Source organism: Pseudorca crassidens, chromosome 1 (genome assembly GCF_039906515.1).
Source record: "Pseudorca crassidens isolate mPseCra1 chromosome 1, mPseCra1.hap1, whole genome shotgun sequence".
Taxonomy (NCBI): domain Eukaryota; kingdom Metazoa; phylum Chordata; class Mammalia; order Artiodactyla; family Delphinidae; genus Pseudorca; species Pseudorca crassidens.
In genome coordinates this window covers 115,961,574-115,977,624 of record NC_090296.1, presented here as the reverse complement: position 1 = coordinate 115,977,624, position 16,051 = coordinate 115,961,574, and the positions used below count along the sequence as shown (strand labels likewise).

The 16,051-nt window shown below is 43.9% G+C and overlaps 1 long non-coding RNA gene across 3 annotated transcripts in view; it reads right to left on the bottom strand.

Annotated features, from left to right (window-relative positions):
* Positions 1 to 9,653: 9,653 nt before the first annotated feature.
* Positions 9,654 to 16,051, bottom strand: part of LOC137231258 (uncharacterized) — an 87,841-nt gene continuing 81,443 nt past the window's right edge. For 2 of the 3 annotated variants that reach the window (XR_010946430.1, XR_010946432.1), the window contains one exon: positions 13,307 to 15,767. This is a non-coding gene — a long non-coding RNA (uncharacterized lncRNA). Of the gene's footprint in view, positions 10,618 to 13,306; positions 15,768 to 16,051 lie in introns of those variants that run through there. The other variant, XR_010946435.1, reaches the window with a different exon arrangement.

The following is a 16,051-nucleotide window of genomic DNA, read 5'->3' as shown; positions in this document are numbered from 1 at the left end:
CTGTCCCTCATGCCAGCACCTTGGGCTCCTTATCTATCAACACGGTGTAATCATTGTCTGGTGTTGGCAAGTATTACATTGTGTCAGAGAACACAGAGAGAGGCAAGGGTGAAGGAGCCGAGACAGTCAGAGAAGGCAGTGAAAGAAGTGGAGTGGCAGTTGGTATAGCTGAAAGGTTGAGAAAGCAGAGAGGAGGAGGGAGAAGAATTTCATGACCTTGAATGGAGCATCTAAAAGTCACACTAGCTGATACTCCGAGTAGGAATTTTAAAGCCAACGGCATCTTGGAAAGGAATTTCGTTCACCTTTTTTCCAACTCATTTCATTCTTTACAAGCACTATATAGTGGCTGGTCCCCACACCTGGGAGGTAATATAAAAACCTCCTGCCAGACTCAAAGTGAAAGAAAAAGAAATTGGAAAATAGGACCTTAGCTCAAAAGTATGCCTCTTCTTGAGTAAATTTTAATAGATATTCCAGGCTCCATAGATTAAATGATTAAATTAAGAAAAAAAAATCAAGAAAGTAATGGTACTTTGGTTAGAGTGAGTCTGAGTTCCTTACCTCTCCACAGTTCACCTTCCTAAATGAACAGACGAAAACAGCTCAGGTCACCACATACGCGGGAGCACCTACCCTGCACCGACTACCTCTCATGAAAACAGCCCTGGAGGTAAACAGGACATGGTATAGGGTCATCTGAGAACACTGCAGCGCTGATGGCTGGAGCACTGTCTAATGGTCCCTGGCATCCATTGCCCCTGACTCTGGCTCCAGAATTAGGCAACACAGTTACTCTCTGCCTCTGCAGTTATGGCCCCTACAGCCCTGGGGCTTCTGCTGACTGCCTTCTCCCTGCACCACTGACTTCTGCCTCCTTCCAGGCCTCCTTCACATGGGATGCCCTCTTGAGACTCATATTCAAACTCTCCAAAAGACAGGGTCCGACTGGTTCTAGTTACTAGTGTCCTTTTGGGGTTGTCTCATCGGCAGCTGGCCAATCTACGGCCAACCCTCCTTGGGTTTGTTGCCCACCCCTGCTCCATGGTGGCAGGGTCACGTGGCCAGCTTTCCTACAAAGGAGCTCCGTATGGGCATTAAGGCCTCAAGAGTAAAATAAGCTGCTTTCCAATACTCACTCCTTCCAGCATCATGCCCACCGCAACAAGGTGTGACATCTGGCTACCCAGTTTATAGTAGACTAGAATGTTAAAGAGGGGAAATGGAAGATGAGAAAGCATTTACAATCATAGTCAAATATCATTCATTAACCACCATTTGTTAGCATTTCAACATTTATCAATTTCTAAGGAATAAGATATGGTTTCTTAAGGCCTACAGTAAGGAAATAGGCCATAAAGTATAATATAAAAAAGTATAATTGACACATAAGAACTCAAGAAGCTACCAAAAGGGGCCATGTAGTGTCGCGACAAGCTTTGCCTCCTTCTGTGATGCCAGTCTACCCCTATTTTATAGCACTGAATAATACTTGAGATGCAGAATAATACTTGAACCATGGAATTGCTAAGCTGGGTTCTAAAGACTCTCTCTACTCGGTGGTAAAGAACAACTTAAGTTTGTGATTATTGATGTGTCATCACCCCTTCATTCCACTGACAACAGTCATCTGTAGGGCACCTTGTGGAATCGTAGTGCAGACACCAGGCAGAATACACACATTTGCCAGAGCCCTCAACTTGGGATATTCTGAACAACCATTTCTTGAGATATTTCTAAGCTCCCTCTTATATCTATTTGGACTCATAGCAATCTTTCAGATTATACCATTTTTTAAAAAAATCCAGAATTATTATTAAAAACAGCCATAACTAACACTTCTACATCATTTCTAAGCTATATGTGTCACTCAGGATCCCTACAGGGGATCTGTGTGATTTGAGGAGAGTTTATAAAGGGACTATTTACAAAAGTTTGAGGGCAGAGTTTAGGGAAACTACCATGGGACAGTGCAGCACCCTGGGGCTAGCACCCATGGGGAGCAGTTACCATCCCTAGGCTTAGAGGGGAGAGAGCATAGGAAGTGGTGAACAGGACCAGGACAGGGGATATGGATGGAGAGGGTCCCCTGACAGGAGCTGTAGCCCTAGCTAGAGGCACAAAGCCAAACCATGGTGACCTGGCAGAGAGGAAACCAAGGAAATATATCTCTCTCCTCACTTTCCTCTGGCCCTCCTATCTCCAGTATTTCCCATTTGCCAAACCCTACTGGAAGCCTGAATGCAAGAGATATAGTCCACGGAGGTCAGTCTCCTAGGGCACAGAATAGAGTGGAAAAAGATGAGGGGTGGATATAGAGGGGTAAATAGAAGATGTCCAGTGCTTCTGCCATTAAGGACAACAATATTAATAACACCTTCCATATGAGCCCCTGCTTTAACCAGTTTGCTTTTTACAGGTAAGGGAAGGATGGTTCACAGGCTACTGTGCTCTTCAGTGTCACTGGTAGGACAGCAGTTGAGATTACCTTCTGAGAAGGAAATTCATAAGAATTAAAACAAAAAGCGATGATCTCAGTCATCTAGGATATATTAGTTATCTGTCACTGCTAACAAATTACCTCAAAACTTAGTAATAAAAAATAACAAACATTTATTATTTCACACAGTCTCTGTGGGTCAGGAGCAGCTTGGCTGGGTGGTTCTAGCTCAGGGTCTGTCATGAGGTTGTCAAGAGGTTGGCCAGGGCTGCAGTCCTCTAAAGGCTTGATTTGGGCTGAAGGATTCATTTCCTATGCAGCTCATTCACTGGCCTTGCAAGTGAGTGTTGGCTTTTGGCAGGAGGCCTCAGTTCTTCACCACGTGGACCTCTCCACAGGACTGCTAGAGTGTCCTTGGGACATGGCAGTTGGCTTCTCCCAAAGTGAGTGATCCAAGAGAGCAAAGCAGGGAGGAACCACAGTGCCTTTTATGACCTAGTCTCACAAGATATACACTATCATCACTTTCGCCATATGCTACTCATTAGAAGCAAGTCACAAAGCCCAACCCACTCTTGTGGAGGGAGAGCAGGTACATGGCAGGGATTAAATGCCACCTCTTAATGAGATTAGGAAAGACTTTGTGAACATATTCTAAAACAACCGCATATCACAATAACAATATCAAAGATAATGTGGTTATATGATTGAAGAACTTAGGGAAGACTTTACACTGAAACTTGACCATCACCAAGCATGGTGAAATCTCCCAAGCATACTGTGCTCTGTCTGAAGAAAGAGCAGGTTAACAGAAGAGGGCTAATTCCCAAGGCATCTACGAAAAGATGGCCCAGAGGGGTAATACTGTGCAGAGAATTGTGAACCCAGTGGACACAAGTTATCTGATAAAAGGAGAGGCATACTTGGTTTGGGGACAGGAACGGATCATGTTTGGATGAAATATCTGTCAGGATTATCCATTTGCCCTGGGTGGGAGATGCCTTCTGGCAAGGTAGTGTCCTAGGCAGTAGGCATGAGGATTTCAGTAAATCTGAAGAATCACCTCCACTTAATATCAATTAATTGCTAATGTTGGATGCCCAGCAGTGTCTTATGAGTGTTGCTAATGTGCCTTGGGCCTGAGCATTTGCAGACCTGGAAAGCTAAGGACTGGATAGACCCGTGAACATCGATGTTCCACCCTGCAGAGAAATCACCGCCTTGAGTGATGTCCTTATCTTGCTATGCCTTTTGTTATTGCAGAGCCCCTTCTGTAAAAATTCATGTGCCTTTTGCCTCCTTGCACCCCTGAAAGCAAGCTGGGTCACTAGCAGTGTTACTAGAGCCACCTGGGAAAACTCAGCCAGGGTTCTCACTCTTGCTGTGTCTGCTCAAAACAACACGGTCTGATCTGGAATTATGGCCTCAATATGGGCCACCAGTGTTTCCGTCAGTACACAGAGGATACAGTCTTCATCAAGTGATTGGCTAAGTGATTTTCAAGGCTAAGTGATTTTCCTTGAATGGATTATCCAAGACACCTATCCAGTGAATAAACAACGCTAGCTCTTTGTACATAAACATTTTTTAAAAACAACTTCAAAACAAATTCATGTGACTTTATAACTAAATCACTTTGCTGTACATCTGAAACTAACACAACATTGTAAATCAACTATAATATAAAATAAAAATTTTTTAAAAATTCATGTGATAATAGGGCACTGTTTACAACACTAAAAATAGTGCAAAAAACCCAAATGTCCAGCAATATGGGACTGGTAGCATTAACTATGTTACAACCACACAGTTGAATACATTAGTTGTATTGATGAAAGTATTCTACTCTGTCCAATACGGTAGCCTCTAGCCACATGTAGCTACTTAGCACTTGAAATGGGGCTAGTTCAGCCAAGGAATTAAAATTTAATTTTATTTTAAATAACCATATGTGGCCAGTAGGCTATCTTAATGGACCCTGCTCCTCAATACATTGGTATCATATGATCTCCAAGATAGATTGTGAAGTGAAAAAACAAGAGGCAGGAAGTGTAGACCAATGTATATAGGATATTACTTTTTGTGAATAAAAGGGAGAGAAGTAAAAAACATATTTGCATGAATTTGCACAAACCCAGTGAAAGGATAAATGAAAAAGGTTACCTCTTGGACAAGGGGAATAGGATGGATAGGGACGGAATGAAAGACTGCTTAGTGTGTATCTTTTTATATTAATTAGATTTTTTTAACCATACACATGTATTGTCTACTCAATAAAATAGAATAAACCAAAATAAAAATGTAAAGATAATAAAGAAAAAAAATTCATGTGAGGATATACTCAGCATATGAATGTTAGGAATAGATGTTTCTCTCTTTGGGTTCTCATTGACTTCCTGCTATCAGATAAGGCAAGATATATAAAATACCATGTTTCTTTTTACCTTAGTTGCCTGGTAGGGCAGAGCAAAATGTAATGCTTAGTTACAGTATCTTCCATTTATCTAGATTTCTAGCGTATCACCTCCCTACAGTCCTATCCCTTACCTGGCTTTTTAAAATTTATCCTTCTTTTTTTTTTTTTTAAGTTATTGGTTTTTGTTTGTTTGTTTTGTTTTTTTAATTTATTTGGCTGCACCGGGTCTTAGTTGCAGCAGGCAGGCTCCTTAGTTGCAGCACATGGGCTCTTTACTTGTGGCTCCAGGGCTTCTTAGTTGCGGCTTGCCAGCTCCTTAGTTGTGGCATGCAGGCTCCTTAGTTACGGCATGAGAACTCCTAGTTGTCGCATGCATGTGGGATCTAGTTCCATGACCAGGGATCGAACCTGGGCCCCCTGCATTGGGAGCACAGAGTCTTATCCACTGCGCCACCAGGGAAGTCCCTTATCCTTCTTTCTGACTTTCATTGTAAGCCCTTTCTAATTCTTTCTGAGACAAAATGGTCAAACAAGAAGGGAAAGAATAAACATAAAATACTTGATTTAAGAACATAAGAAAGTGGGCACTCTTGCACATTTTTGAAAGGAGTTTAAAATGATGCAATCTTTTAAGAATGTAATTTAGAAGTGTCTATTTATTTCCTAAATGTACATGGTATTGGATTCAACAGTCCTTCTAGGAGTTTGTCTTACTAAAATACTCACAAAAGTGCATAAGTTATAAGTACAAAGGACGTTCATTGTTCATTGTAAATAATAATGAAAAATTATAACCAATCTAAGTGTGCATCAATCGGGGACTGGTTAACTAAATTACAAGAAAACATGCAGTAGGACTTCCCTGGTGGCACAGTGGTTAAGAATCCACCTGCCAATGCAGGGGACACGTGTTCAAGCCCTGGTCTGGGAAAATCCCACATGCCGCGGAGCAACTAAGCCCGTGTGCCACAACTACTGAGCCTGCGCGCCGCAACTACTGAAGCCCGCATGCCTAGAGCCTGTGCTTTGCAACAAGAGAAACCACCACAATGAAAAGCCCACGCACCGCAACGAAGAGTAGCCCCTGCTCGCTGCAACTAGAGAAAGCCCGCGAGCATCAACGAAGACCTAACACAGCCATAAATAAATAAATTTATAAAAGAAAAAAAGAAAACATGCAATAGTGAAAAAGGGTGCGCTAGACCTGTTTACTGACATGTGATGATATTCAAGTATGAAACAATACATAGAGCAGAAGTTCTCAAATTTTTTGGTCTCAGGACTCCTTTATACTCTTATCAATTAATTAGGATCCCAAAGAGCTTTTTTTATGTAGGTTATATCTATTGGTATTTACCATATTAGAAATTTAAACTAAGACATTTAAAAAATGTACTTCTTAATTTATTTAAAGTAACAACAATAAACTCATTACAAGTTTACGTAAGTTACATCCTCATTATAAAAATGAACTATGTCAAAACACAATTTAGTGAGAAGGCTGACATTGCCTCACATTTCTGCAAGTGTATTTAATCTCTGGCTTAATAGAAGACAGCTGGATTCTCATATCTGCTTCTGCATTCAATCTGTTGTGATATGGTGTTTTGGTTGAAGTACAGGAAGAAAACCCAGCCTCATACTCATATGTAGTCGGAAAAGGGAGGATAATTTAATAGCCTTTTCAGATCATTTTGGATATTCTTCTTGGAGAGTTTACCAAAATTCAACAAGTGGTGGTTACTCAAAGGTTAGTTGCAATGTGGATTCTGAAATCATATCAGTGAACATTTCTTACTCTGTTACTTTAAAATCCACCAGTCTGGGACTTCCCTGGCAGTCCAGTGGTAAGACTTTGTCTTCCACTGCAGGGGGTGTGGGTTCCATCCTTGGTTGGGGAGCTAAGATTCCACATGCCTCGCGGCCAAAAAAACCCCAAAACATAAAACAGAAGCAATATTGTAATAAATTCAATAAAGACTTTAAAAATGGTCCACATCAAAAAAAAAATCATAAAAAAAATAAAATCCATTGGTCTATCTTCCACTTTGAATTTGAATGATTCTTTTACCCAGGTATGACTTTGTAACATCATAATTGGTCATTTAAAAAATATTGGTTCACTGAGTTATATAGATGTTTTGTATATTGACACATTTTATTAATAATATCAAAAATCACGTTTTTTAATACCACCACCAATCTCATCACTAAAGTCTTTAAGTGTTGGCAAGCTGTCAGCTCACAAGGACAAATACAAGTCATAGAGCGCCCTTTGAGAACTGCTGTGTAGCTTATAATCCCTTTTCTGTTAAAAAAAATCCTAATTTTTGCTTGAAAGTTTGAATTCCATCATTAGTAATAAACACTGTCAGTTTTCCTTGAAGTGACAGGCTCATTAATTTTTGAGAAAATGTCTGAAAAATGCCCAATTCTGACCCACCATAGTTTGCCTGTTAGTCATTATTTCAAGTAAAAATATTTCTCCATGAAAAACAAAAAAAAACAATAGAATTCAGTTTGCAAGTCAAACAATGGCGCAAGTACTGCTCCTCCAGACCATCACTGTACCTTGGAATGCATCTGAAGTGTTTGATGTGTTCTTTTCATCTCATTATATGGAACCTTAAAAAGACAAGCACTCCAGGGTTGAAATTTAATAAAATAAATCATCTTTACAGCTTTATCAAGGGCATTCTTAAGGAAACTGGTACTTCTGTTATTCTGAGAGTGTGCTGGTGAAAGATACAATGACCACTAGGAGACTCTGGTGCCACCACCTTGATCCAAGGCACCAGCAGTTTTACCCTCTTTTGCTTTTTGTAACATCAGTACAAATGTCAATACTGTGAAGAAAGCAAATAATGCCTCAGCATAATTATAAAAATAGCTTTGGCCTTGTGAACCCTCTGAAATGGTCTCAGGGACCTTCCGGAATTCATAAGACCCCCCTTTGAGAACTGCTGATGTAGCCTATGATCCCTTTTTTGTTTAAAAAAAAAAAGAGGCAAAAAACAAACAAAAGAAGTTACATACCGAAGTGCTAACAGTGGCTATCTCTAGCAGTAGAAAGTGATAAAGTGATGTTTACTTGGTACTTCACATACTTTACTCTTTTTTACATCCTTTACAATGAGTATGTATTTCTTAAGTAATTAAAAACACTAAAGAAAGGAAAAGATTAAATTTACATGATAAACACCAATTACAACACACTCAGAGAATGTAAAATACCCCTTGGACCTAATTTCATATTGAAAATATGAAGAGATTAGATACATAAAGCCAGGAGTTTAAATTATTAAAAAAACAAAACAAGACACAACAAAAACCTCACCCTGAGAAATACCTCATTTCCCACAGGGCTGGAGGAAGGAAGTGTCACAGTGCCTTACTGCTGAGGCATCCACCAGACCCAGGTAGCTTAAATGAATGACCCTGCTGATATCTTTACATGCAGTTTGAAAATAAATCTAAAACACATTCTCTCTAGAAGGCAACAGGATTAGACTCGAAGAGTGATTTGACACTTTAGAAAGCTCCCAGCTTCCTTCCCAGAGGAAAGAGAAAATCAGGCACAGGACCCACGGCTTACAAAGCAGGTATTAAGTTTCTCTTTGGTGCCTTAAGCCTCCTAGCTCTGTGCCTTCCTCCCTCTAGACTGAGCCTGTCACCTCTTGCCTTTGCAGGATCCGGTGCTCTTCTAAGCTGCTCTCCTCTGCCTCCCACCCCGCCCACCTAAACCTCTAGGTGACAAAAACCATGATATCAGTCATCCATGCCTATCAGTCATCTACACCCTAGCATAAATGAGTTTCCATTACCACGCTCCCTCCCCCACTGCATTTGCCTGTTAGGCTGATCTCTGATGATGGACTAGAAGGCTGGGTGCTGAAAGAAAGCAGCTGAGGCATCAGCAGTAACTGCTGGGGAAGGCCCTGAAGTGGAAGTCTCTGAAATCCTGGGGCTTCTGAAATCATGCTCTACGGACAGCTACCTTCAGCAAAGCTTCTTTCTGCTGTGTGACATCAAAGAAGTTACTGCCCCTTTCTGGGCTCTGTAACCCAAGTGGGTTGGACTAGTGACCTCCTAGGTGGCCCCTGCTCTGGGTTTCTGTGACCGAGCTCCATCAATGTAAGGTAGTGTTAGCTCAGGAGGCCTTGGGAAACGGCATCTTGTTTTCAGTTCCTGAATTAAAAGAAGATTTGGAGGAAGCTCCCCACATGCTCCCTGCAGTTTGCCCCCTTCCCCCTTCTCTTCCTCATGACCTGTGTCTCCAGGGGGAAGATCAAACAAAGAGGTTGCAGAGGGTGGTGGAATGCTGTGTTTGCTTAAGTCCCAGGCTGGATGTGATTACAAAGTTCCTGTGACTGGGGAGACGAGGTGGGGAATGCGGTGGGAGGGGTTCTGAGCTCCGAGATTGCGCTCAGCCACACCCCACACACACCCTGCACACGCATGCGCACAGGGCTCGCAACACAGTTGTGAGTTGCTGAAGTTTGTGCTCAAACCCCCGGCCCCACCCCATGTGTGCCCACCGCCTCCTTAAGAGGTCTTGTTCCGGGTATTTGTTTTCTTCCATAAGGGCGATCAGAAGACCGAACAACTTTCACAAATTAAAGCGACATTTATTTTATTTTTTAAAATATTTATTGGAGTATAATTGCTTTACAATGGTGTGTTAGTTTCTGCTTTATAACAAAGTGAATCAGTTATACATATATATATGTTCCCATATCTCTTCCCTCTTGCGTCTCCCTCCCTCCCACCCTCCCTATCCCACCCCTCTAGGTGGTCACAAAGCACCGAGCTGATCTCCCTGTGCTATGTGGCTGCTTCCCACTAGCTAGCTATTTTACATTTGGTAGTGTATATATGTCCATGCCACTCTCTCGCTTTGTCACAGCTTACCATTCCCCCTCCCCATATCCTCAAGTCCATTCTCTAGTAGGTCTGTGTCTTTATTCCTGTCTTACCCCTAGGTTCTTCATGACATTTTTTTTTTCTTAACTTCCATATATATGTGTTAGCAAACAGTATTTGTCTTTCTCTTTCTGACTTACTTCACTCTGTGTGACAGACTCTAGGTCCATCCACCTCATTACAAATAGTTCAATTTCGTTTCTTTTTATGGCTGAGTAATATTCCATTGTATATATGTGCCACATCTTCTTTATCCATTCATCCGATGATGGACACTTAGGTTGTTTCCATCTCCGGGCTATTGTACATAGAGCTGCAATGAACATTTTGGTACATGACTCATTTTGAATTATGGTTTTCTCAGGGTATATGCCCAGTAGTGGGATTGCTGGGTCATATGGTAGTTATTTCTAGTTTTTTAAGGAACCTCCATACTGTTCTCCATAGTGGCTGTACCAATTCACATTCCCACCAGCAGTGCAAGGGGTTCCCTTTTCTCCACACCCTCTCCAGCATTTATCGTTTCTAGATTTTTTGATGATGCCCATTCTGACTGATGTGAGATGATATCTCATTGTAGTTTTGATTTTCATTTCTCTAATGATTATTGATGTCGAGCATTCTTTCATGTGTTTGTTGGCAGTCTGTATATCTTCTTTGGAGAAATGTCTATTTAGGTCTTCTGCCCATTTTTGGATTGGGTTGTTTGTTTTTTTGTTATTGAGCTGCATGAGCTGCTTATAAATTTTGGAGATTAATCCTTTGTCAGTTGCTTCATTTGCAAATATTTTCTCCCATTCTGAGGGTTGTCTTTTGATCTTGTTTATGGTTTCCTTTGCTGTGCAAAAGTAAAGCAACTTTTAAATAAATAAATGTGACTTTTCTAATATGGTTATGTCTCAATGTCTGTCTTCCTAAAAATGCGGTGAATTCTCAAGGGCAAGGGTCACGGCTGACCACTCTCTTTATCCCCCCCCGCCCCTTTCATCACGCCTAGCACATGTTCGATGCCTCCCCCAGTTTTGTTCCATGTACGAAGGAATGAACGAATGGAGAAATGACTGTTTCCACTAAGGTTCAAAAAAGTCCATTTAAAGGTAATGGGCTATTCCCGTCGAGTGTCACCATGTCACTCAACGTGTCTTCTTGTCTCCATCTTCTTTACCATAATTCACAAAAGACTGGCCCTGGGAGAGAGCTCGTGGTAAATAAGCGAGAGCAAAATAAGGACCCTGTGCTGGCACTTCTAGCTTTGTGACCTTAAGAAAGTCACTCGCCTTCTCTAGACCTCATTTTCAACTCAAAAATAGGGTTGAAAATACCTGCCTCTAGCCTAGAGGGGCTATAGAAGCCTATATGAGACTCCGGATGAGCGAACAAGATTTGTCAGGGCCACCCAGCGAGTTAGGGACAGTGAGACCCAGGCTAGCTGACAGTACACTCCCAGACTGTGCTCTCCACTTGGTGCCTGACTTCCTTACCCCCTTGAAGACGCACAGCAACATAAGAGAAGGGAGTGCTTTATCTTCATCTCCCACCAGCCCCTCAGAGCAGCTGGGACCATCAACTCAACGGGGTAGTCTGGAACTGTTTGTAGGGAGACAGTTGTCTGGCTGGGAGGAGGCCAGAGTCACAGACTCAGGCTGTGCCCAGCAGACGGTTTTGCTGCCCTCTGAGCCTGCTGCACCTGCAGACAGCCGGGGCTGGCAGTGAGGGAGTAGGGATGACAGCGTAGATGTCCCTCCAGCAGATGCTGTCGGTGCCCCACCTGTATCCCCACGGCCCACGCTGGAGGTCACCTACAGATGTGGTGGACAGTCCCTGCATTCACAGGCGTTCCATGTCAAAGCCTGCTTCTCTCTGCCGAAGGGCTCTCTCTAGCAGCAGGAGCACAAGGAAGGCCAAAGGTGTAGAAAATCAATGGCCCAAGATGTAAACCTCACCCAGTGAGGAACAGCTGTTGATGGATAACAGCTTCCCGGCCCCTTAGAGGACTGAGCCCCAATCGCCCAGAGGAATAACCTGCTCATCAATACCTCTTAATAAAGCGGTGACTTTTCTACTTTCCCTGTCCCACGTCCCCACTCCGTCACCTTGATTTCCTGGGATCATCTCCTAAATAAGCAATTACCACCAAACTTGCCTCAGGGTCTGCTTTAGGGAGATCAACCTCCTCCAAGCTTTCCAACTAGCTGGGAGGGCACAGCATCCTATCCACACACCCAGCCGACAAATCCATTCACTGGGCAAACCTCCTTTGTGCAAGACTGCCTAACTGCAGAACAGGAGAACCACCTCCAGGTCCGCTTGACCTTTGGTCTGTTTGTTCCTTCCTTCATCATACATTTTTTTAGAGCCGACTATGGGCAAGACCTTGGGCTGGGGGCGCACATGCAGCGGTGAGAAACAGACGCGGCTCCTCCCCCTGCGGGGCGTTTCATCAGCTCTGGCCTTTGAACAAGCTCTCTCTGCTTTCTGGGCTGAACTAGACCATCCCTAATGCCTTTCCAGGCTGAGCATCCCTGCCTCGAGGACAGGCCCCTGCCCTCCAGCAGCAGAAACTCTAGTGGTTCCTCAAGGGTCTGAATTGTCCCCGTGGGACACTGGACGGCATAAAAGTGGTCAGTGTTACAATGCACAATGGAATTTCTTCCCTTAAGAGAAATATATAATGGAAAAGAAGTTAAAAATTTTTTTTAACTTGGCAATAAAGTAGCAGACTCTTGCTCTTCTGTGCAGAGGGTACCATGATCATGGATCCCCAGCTGCCAGAGTCCCATGCTCGGGTCAGAGAGTTCAAGACCTGGCTACAAGGGACGTCTGCCTGAGACCCTGAGCACAGTGTTAGCCCCTGTTGCACAGGACGTCCCGGGGAAGCTGGGGGCAGGAGACAACTATCTTGCCACCAAAGGGACCTCAGCAAGGAGCAGTCACCACCTCAGACTCCAGCCCAGGAGTCAAGGCAGGGTGTCCTGATCCCTGGCTGGTCCTGGATCCCTGGCCAGCAGTGTCAGGGGAAAGGCAGGAGCACCCGCAAGGTGGACAGTTTGGGTCAGGATGAGGTCATGAGGGCGGGTTTGGCCAGGGCCAGGCTGTGGCGCCCAGGCACAGCCACTGTGCCATCCGCTTCTCTGTAACTGGTAACATTCTGTAGTACCCTTGATCAGATGTCATGGGAGATGTAGCAGCCGCTGTTCCTCTTCGTAAAGACACTAGCAACAGAGTTGGTTTTGAACCCAGCCGTGGCCTGTGGGGTACTGGTGGTGGTGGGTTTCTCTGCCCCCTGCCCCATCCCTCTTGTCTATATGATGAGTAGGAGAGTGGAGGCTCAGATCCAGCTCTGTTTGTTCTCAAAGCCCACAGTCTCTCCCTCTACAGTATAGGGTTACGGGGGCAAATTGTCTTCAAGACCCCTCCTCCTCTCTGGGCCTCTTTCCAGCAGCCCCAGCCCCAGGTGGCCAGGGTCCTCTGGGGAAGGAGAGGCCCCCCCTTAGGAGGAAGGCAGCAGACAATAAACTCATTTGGGCTGAAGTTTTGTGGATTTAATGAATACAATTTCAAAAGGGGAGACGAACAAGAACGATATTTAAGAAAAATGGCCTAATTAGCTATGTGGCCTTGGGTTATTTACCCAACCTCACTGAGCCCCAGTATCTTCATCTATACCATGGGAATAACACTATTTTTGCCTTATGGATGTAATGATTGAATGTGGAAAATGCGCAGAACAGAATAGGAATCCATATATGTAGCATCTTAGACACAACAAGAGAGAGATTCGGCCCTTCTTCACTGATTTCCTTCTCCATCATAAGACCCACCACACTGATTTTAAGCTCTCTGCATTTACCCATGGAAGAAGGGGCTCTCTTTCCTCTGAATACTATTTTAACAAGTTTGCCCATTTTTAACAAGGTAACAGTAATTAGGGCCTGGAAAAGATGTCAGGGACAGCAAGACTCTGCGAGGCTCCTACTTCTAGCTTAACCCAAAAAGGAATCTGAAGGTAGACAGAGGAGGGGACCTGGATTAGAACAGTCTGTGTAGTTTAATCAAAGCTCCCAACACCATTGGGCTGTATTTCTCGAAATTTCCACCGAAGAACCATTTATAGCTGCAGAAAAGAATGTATACTGCCAAGAGGTTTAGATATGCATATGGAATTGGCTCTCTGCCCGTAGGAAATTTCTTAGAATACACTTGTGTTCGCATAAAAATTCCTGCAGATTCTTCTATTCTATGCCAAAATATATATGTACTTAATTTAAAAAAAAAAAAAAACACCCAAACCAAAAAATGACAACCATGTCTCCTTATCCCCATAAAATCTTCAAACTGGCACTTGGAGGAGACACAGTGTGTTCAGCCTGTGGATTCATGCTCTGCCTGTATCTGCCACAGGCCCTCTTCCATGGCTGTGCAATCCCCACTTGACAGTGTGGCTCAGGACCTAAGGTATGAAGCCAGCTAACCCCACCATCTCCCTTAGCTCCTAATACTCGACCTGGCCCGTTCAGCCACTGCCCACACCCCATCCACAGCATAAATAAAACGCAGCAGGACCACACATATGCACACAAACTGAGAAGCCTGAACCATTGGCAGCGGAGGAAATGGGGCTTGAAAGACCTAGGTGGCATGGGTGCCGTATTAACCTGGGGTCTTCGGTGGTAAGCAACAGAAATTGACTCTGGGTAACTTACCCAGAAAGAATTTTATTGGAAGCTGTGAGGCAACAGAGAACTCAAGGAAAAGCTGAAGCCGGGAGGATAGGCAGGAGGGCAGTTCCAGGAAGCTGGGAAGCAGGCACCAGTGGGGAGTCACCAGAACTAGCATGAATTGGCCCCAAATATTTTCTGTTTTTGTATCATCTGCTCTCTTTTCCTGGGAGAGAGTATCTGATTGGCCTAACTTGGGTGGCACGGCCCATCCCCTGGCCAGGGACGATGAGGTCCCTTGATGGCCAGTCCCACCAAAACTGTATCAAATGAAAGACAGGTCAATTACTAAGGCAAAATTGTGGTGCTGTCACCGGAAAGGTGGGCATTGAATGCTGGGCAGAAGCAGTTCACAGCTATCCACAACAATATTGTGCTTGGTGAAGGCAGACAGAGAAAGACAAATACTAAATGATATCACTCATACGTGCAATCTAAGAAAGAATACAAATGAATCTATGTACAAAACAGAAACAGATTCACATAGAAAACAAACTTGTGCTTACCAACGGGGAGAGGGAAGGGGGGAGGGACAAATTAGGGGTATGGGATGAACAAACTACTATATATGAAATAGCTAAGCAAAAAGGATTTACTGTATAGCACAGGGAATTACACCCATTCTCCTGTAATAACCTGTAACGGAATATAATCTGCAAAAATACTGAGTCACTCATTTTGTTGTGAAGCTGAAACTAACATACCATCGTAAAGCAATTATACTCCAATAAAGATGTTAAAATGAAAAAAAAAAATACTGAATCACCATGCTGTACACCTGAAACTAACACAATACTGTAAATCAACTACGCTTCAAACAAACAAACAAATGAAAGTTATCCACAATGGATCCTACAACTTGTCTTCAAAGCCAGCCTGGCTCTCCCCAAGGGACTCACAGGTCCTCTCCAGGGAGAGTCTGCCATCACCAGATCACCAGCTGCTGCTGAGTGTTCCTTTCTCAGAACACAGAGCCTTTCACCCCAAGCAAGAAGGTCCAGCATAAAGTATAAAGGCCCCATGGGAGAGGAAGCCCATCTGGAGAGAACCCTGTCCTCAGGGGGATAACCCACAATCAGAATCATTCAGGGGAATGGGTTTCAGGGAGACAGGAAAGGGGACATGCCCACAAAGGGAGAACCCAGACAGAGAGGCCTGGGCTCCTGTAGGCAGCCCGACTACCTTCATAGCCAAAGATAGGTGCTAGTCTAGAGGTCTTCACTCTGAGAAGTCTGGAGCCAGGCCTGGTTTGTCAGCCAGAGTCTTCTTCCTGCAATGCCCCAGAAAGAGATATAAGCAAGCAAAGAAACTCACAACAGCAACACTAGACATTGCAATACACACAGCACGCATTAGAAAACATTCAAGTAGGGCTTCCCTGGTGGCGCAGTGATTGAGAGTCCGCCTGCTGATGCAGGGGACATGGGTTCGTGCCCCGGTCTGGGAAGATCCCATATGCCGCGGAGCGGCTGGGCTCGTGAGCCATGGCCGCTGAGCCTGCGCGTCCGGAGCCTGTGCTCCGCAACGGGAGAGGCCACAACAGGGAGAGGCCCG